This window comes from Scomber japonicus, chromosome 4 (assembly GCF_027409825.1).
Source record: "Scomber japonicus isolate fScoJap1 chromosome 4, fScoJap1.pri, whole genome shotgun sequence".
NCBI classification, from domain to species: domain Eukaryota; kingdom Metazoa; phylum Chordata; class Actinopteri; order Scombriformes; family Scombridae; genus Scomber; species Scomber japonicus.
Genome location: NC_070581.1, coordinates 22,126,353 through 22,133,065, shown reverse-complemented (window position 1 = coordinate 22,133,065; position 6,713 = coordinate 22,126,353).

The following is a 6,713-nucleotide window of genomic DNA, read 5'->3' as shown; positions in this document are numbered from 1 at the left end:
ATATTCATCAGATAATAGTTTTGCTTTTCCAAAACAAAAATCACACCGATATGCTTTGAAATCCAATTGATCATTATTAGCTTCATTAACTGATATTGGGATCCTTCATGCTGGCTCTCAAGGCCGCACAATCATACTAATTTGCTGGCTCGTATCATAACTCACACACATTACATAATGGACTGATGTAATCAATTTTATGGGCCAAACGACAGATGAAATCATCCTTTTCACCTCTACCAGTTTCTGAGTTTCCAAAAGGGTCAGCAGGTCCAGCTCAGATGTAACAAAAAAAAAGAGACTATGATTTTCGTTTAGAAAAAAGCCATAATGTGATGCCCTTTTGCAAATGTTTCAAAGCATTCATACAGATTCATAGTGACACAACAAAGCGTGGTGGGCAGGACTGAAACAGTAACCTACTGCCCCCCTGACACTGGTGTGTGAGCCTCCCTACTGAACTTACAACAGCCTGAAATGTCAACCCTTGGCCTCTTTCCCCTCCCCTGCTGAACTCATGGTTATCCCTGATTAATAATAAAGGTTTCCAGACACACATGCTCGCACACACACACACACACACACACACACACACACACACATATGACTGCCTACATACACCTATACCTCTATACCTCCCAATCCTTAAACTTCCAACCTTCCTTTGTAATGACAGGGGAATTATCTTACACAGTGGGGGAACAAGTGTGCCACAAGGCAGTAACCCTCCATACAGCATAATGGCACGGGAGACGGTCGCCATGGAGTCAGCCTGTTGAGTAAAAACAGCAACTCTTGCCCACTATCTCAGATATACACCCATGTAATGAAAAGAATAACAGCGTGGCAACTGAGCAATAGGCTCCACACGAAATATGTTATTCGCTTATCTAAATGTAGCAATACGAATGCAGGAGATGACAAAGTAGTTTGTATGTCAATGCATTTGAGGAAGAGAGAAAATAGAATAGATGACTGAAGATAACAGATTTTTTTGTCAGATTAGCTCCCACCAAGGAGTTGAAATAATGTAAATTTCAATCTTTCAAGCAAGTTCAGTGTCCTTCATTCCACCATCTTGTTCCTTAATCTTCATGTGCACAGAAGGGGAAGTGTGTGTGTGTGTGTGTTTCGTGTGTGTGTGCGCTTTGTGTGTTCAATGGCTCTCTGAGGCCTGCGTGGCAAATCGTTGTCAAGGACACTCATAAAGAAACAGCCAATAGAGTTAGATCTTGTCTCCTGATAGACACTAGAAATAATCATCCTTTTTGTGACAACAAAATTCAGATTTTAATGGCACAGCCATTCATTAACTGTTCAGCTAGGAGTGGCTGTCAATACGCCATCAAATCCAGAAATATGTAACCCTTCATTTCAATAACAAACAGCTCTCATGTAGTGCCAATCAGCTCATAATCCAGTTATGAGGATTAAATTCTTACTGCAGCTTATTTGGATCAGGACTAACAAGAAATTAATTGAAAGGGGTTGACCCTATAGGAATAAAGCTCTGTGGTTCAGCTGGCAGAACAGACTGAGAAACGCTCAGAGTGGAAGACAAAATTGGTGATATAATTGGGAACATAACACACACTCAAATCGGCTATCTGCATCACTCATATGGTGTTGTTGTCAATACCTAGAAGGACAACATTTTCACGTAAAGGCACTATGGATCCCAACAAGAAAAAGGCAATAAAGGAAACACACACACAGACACACACGCACACACAGACACACACGCACACACGCACACATACTACTGTTCATGTTCCTGATGCGCTAATTGCTGGAGGTGTGCTCCTGAAATCCAAAGTAGGACTCTCTCTTACCTACAGAAGCACAAATTTCACAAGGACCTGAAAAGCTGTAATTAAAGGGTGACACATTTCTGCTCCTCTCCCACTGTGTGTGGGATGGCCTTAAATAGAATTGCAGGGTTTCAACAGGCAAATCGCACTCTACGCTGCCGCAAAGGCACCATCCTGTGTTTCAGTGAGGGAAATGGATACCGCCTGTGTTCGTAAGCCTCCCCTCTTTTGTAGGAATTTTATCAGAATGGTTTGACAGACAGGCGTGATCAGGTATGATGACAGGGATGGCTGAGTAGCAGTGGGCTGCCACAGAAGTGCGACTCTGAAATGGCAATACACACACACACACACCAGCACACAGAGCATCAAGTTTCCAGACCAAGCCTGTGACTTGTGTGAGGAGTGCAGCTGGGCAGGCAGAGGCACATGTTTTCTTCACAACTGCTGCCGGTGATTCACAAACTGAGGCTGACTCCTGTTGTGTGATACCATTTACATCATTTGCCCAAGGGTGTAATCTTTAATATGGACCCATTTTGATTCCACTGAGCCTTGTGTTAGGGGTGTGTGTGTGTGTGTGTGTGTGTGTGGAGGGGTGTTATGTGTTCTATCTGTGCAGGCGTGTATTTATTTGTCTCTACATATATGTGTGTGCGTATATGTGTGTGAGAGAGAGAGAGAACAGTAGAGAAAGAGTCTGTTGCTATGCATTTTTACACGTCCTCCCACTGGTCTCTTCACACGAAACGTCAAGGCACAGTGGAGTTGAACACATATAGCTGAGCCATTTCCATGTGATGCAACAACACTTTTAGCAGTAAAAGCACTGAAAGCTGCGGCATAGCATTAAGAGGTCAGGCATTTCCCTGAGCCGTCTTGTTGCCGTCAGGAAAAGGGCTTCAACCCCCTTAAACTGCTTGTTGTTTCCCCAAATTGCTCCATTACTTCGATGGATTCCAGGGTTAGAGGGATGGGGGAGTTGCTGCTGTGTTCAATCATCGAATCTGAGCACTGTGATATTTTGCAGTTTAACCTGTGGTAAAGAGCCATGCTATATGGCATATTATACATATAATGGCTCAAAAACTAGGTGCACATTTGACTGAAACATTTTCCACTGTAAATACTGTAAATAAAATAATGTGGGATTTAAACAAAGTAACCAATTAAACAATTTCACATCTCAAGTTTTCATCCTCAAAACTAAATCAAACTGCATAAATTTGGATAACAGCTTTATTGGCTTTTTTAAATATGTGTAGCTGGCACAGTACAACATCACAGTACAAATACTGTGTGACTGAGGGTGACTTAATGTTACATGAAAATAAGCTGATATAATTCTGCTTCATTTTCAAAGGTAATAATATTATGTTTCTTGCTTAGTTGGCAGGTATACTTACAATGATGAGGTGATTCAACCTATGGCTATACTCAACGGCACATATATATATAACAGCAGTATCTGCACTCGCCTACTGTGATAAATTATTTAAATTGAACAATTTCTCATGATGAGTAAGATATAATTTATTCAACGATAAGTTAAAAAAGCACTTTTTCTTTTCTGACGTTGATGACTGATAACCGTTTGGCCTCACTGTGACAGCATGTGAGAATTTCACAATCTCAGCACTCTCTCCAGAAATAATGTTATAAATCTCAATATATTTCCATAATCTCTCTTTTACTGGCAGCAAACTAACCGCAAATGTTTTTTTTTAAACCAACGCAGAAGGGCTGACAAATGTGTGGATGCTGCCATATGGGAAGCATTTACTGCTCCCCATGCATGTGTAAAAGTGCTGTGCGTATGAAAGAGATGTCTTTTGGTGTTCAGTCTGGAGATGAGTTGTCTGAGCTCTTCACAATGTTCTGGACCGCATTGTCAGTGCAGCTGTGACTAGATAGCAGGATGAAGTGTTGGTGGTATGCTGAAGAGTCATAATCATAATCAGAAATACTTTATTTATCCCTGGGGGTAAATTAAAATGTGATCATCCTCCTCTCTGACACTGAGTCCAGCTTCACCGCCACGTCACTGGGACACCACAAACAGGAGAGCCACCGGCAACTCATAAAGCATCCTCAACCAAATGTTGAGGGACCTGCGCTTCCTCAGAAAATAGAGATGGCTCTGGTTCTTCTTGTAAAGGGCTTCAATGTTCTTAATCCCGTCCATTTTATTGTCGATGTGCACTCTCAGGTTTATGTAGTCCTCCACAATGTCCACACTGACCCTGTGCATAGGGATCACCAGTGCCTTGGCCCTCCTCAGATCCACAACCAACTCATTTGTCTTTGACATATTGACCTGCAGATGGTTATGCTCAAGCCATGTGACAAAGTTTCCCACCACAGCCCTGAACTCAGCTCCCTCACCCTTGCTTATACAGAGGCATCAGAAAACTTCTGAAGATGGCAGGACACTGTGTGGTAGTTGAAGTCTGTGATGTAGAGGGTAAAGAGGAAGGGAGACAGGGCTGTCCCTGTTGGGCCCCAGTGTTGCTGAGCACTCTGTCCGACACACAGTGTGGCAAGCGCAACTGTGGTCTGCCAGTCAGGTAGTTGACAATCCAGGACATGAGGGGAGCATCCACCTGCATCGCTGTCAGCATCTCACCCAGTAAAGCTGGCCAGATGTCACCTGAGTCAAAACCTTCACAGTGCTCACAGGCTTCGCTGTCTCAACCTCCTTTCTTTACCTCGTTGTCCCTGACACTTTCTCCTAATATCAAGGATCTGGTGAATTTGGTGAGCCATGCCAGCCAGCTGGAGTGCCACAAGCTAATCGGCTGATCAGCTGAGCGGAGTGGTTGTGTACTGGTGGCATGATGCTCAAAAAAAGTATGCCACTCAAAGCAGACATGTAAACGGATAGCTGCAGACATCACAGACATATATTTGTTCTGTTAACAAAACTTTCTGGAGTCCTCTTGAAAGCTGCTTTAGGGCATGGTCACAACAAATTAGAGGTATGCAGATGTCTGCACAGAGCCTAAGCGTACACCCTCAGTATTGAAGTATGCACATTATTTTCCAAGGAACAGCAGATGGACCCAAGAGGTGAGTGTTTTTTAAAATATTGCTTTAGCGCCACATATCCAAGCATGATTGCGCTCCAAAAAAGTGCAGAAGATCACTCACTATGCACTGAAAAATTGTGCAATTTAGAAAAAAAAGAAAATATTCCTCCACCATTTGTTTGCCACTGAAGCCTATGGCTTATATAAAGGGGAACCAGAACTGACTATAGGGTTGGATACCAACCCAAATTAAAAAGAGTGGAGAGAATATCCACTGAAGGCATGATTCATTTGAAACTCTCTGTCATTGTTGTAGCCTTTTTTTTGAAAACTAGTGCTTTTGTGCATCGATGCAATCAACAATGGACAAGTAATGACTCACACTAGTCGTTCCAAAGCAAACAAAGAAATTTAAAAATTGACTGTGACAGAACAAAAGAAGAAGACAACGTGATGGGACAAATGGATCAGATCTCAATAGATCAAGTCGAAGCCAGACAAGAAGCACAAATCTATATGTATGTGACAGTCTGGAGCTGTTACAGGTGTTCCCACTGAACTAGTAAATATGCATCACTTACACCTCCATGACTGAAAAACCAGAATTACAGGCTGAGAGGAAAATTATATCAGGCAGCTTCCAGTAAGAGTATGATTACATATAGTCCAGTGGGCGCCACCATTATCTCTGATAGAACCTTTTTTACTGGCCTCTGACCCCAGTCATACTGTAATGGGATTCACTGGAGTTCAACAAGACAAACACAAGCTTGGCTGTCTGATTGAACTAAGAATGCAGTCAGGTATAAGGGATAGCTGTGACAATGCAACAAGTGCAAAAAGGGGCCAATTTAGGTCTGTGTACAGAGGTGATCAGTTACCATTAGCCTAAAAGTCATTCAGCTAACAGCTCAAAGCTGTACACATTATCACAAAACATAATTAACTAATGAGAAAAACCTGGTGGCCATTAGTGGTGAGTTTATGCTGATGAAGGGCAGCGACAAGATGTCGCACCTAAATGGGTTGCAGCACAGCGCCAGGGAAGACAATAGTGTGTGTGTGTATGTGTGTGTGTGAGTGTGTTAGTGTGTGTGAGAGCAGTGGGCTGAGTCGGGGTGGAATAAAAGGAACAATTATGATACCCACTCGTTTGGTGATAAGAGCTGCTTCCTAGCTGGAAAGAGAAATAAATATATAAAGTAGCAAAATAGAGGGCAGATAACGGAATAAGATTTGGAGAAAGAAAAGACAGAAAGTAAGATGCAGATTTTTGGAGCAACATGAAAAGGATAAAGGGATAACAATGGAGGTGAAGAGACAAGAGGTCCAAGGGGGAAGTCTCTGTTCCTCACTGAACTACAAATGGAGACCAATCAGCCTTGAAGTTGCCAGGTTTTAAATGTAAGAGCAGCTTCAAAGCTGCCTATCTGTCTGGGTCAAAAGACAGCATGAGGTCTAACAGAGTTGATATTTACACTGCTTTTAAGAATACTTAAAAGCAGTGTAAACTTAGATATTTAATACATACTCGAAAAAATAATCATTTAGTGTCATAGGTTTTAAAACTAACAAGAAATGTCACTGTGTAACCAGAGACATGCCAGTATTTGACATTTTAGAGGTAAAAAAGGAAAGATCAATCATACAATTCACTGCTCTGGTCATAGATAATCAGAGAACAAAGGTCGACAGCCTCTGAAAGTAAACGAGCTTGAGGCTAACCAGATTTTTGTAAGAAAATTGTGATGTAGATGTCTGTGGATTGGTTAACCGGTTAAACAAATTTGCTTTGTTGAAGACACAATAATCCAAATAAGACCACTAATGAATTCATACGTGAAGGTATGATATTGTATCCTGAGCTCACAGA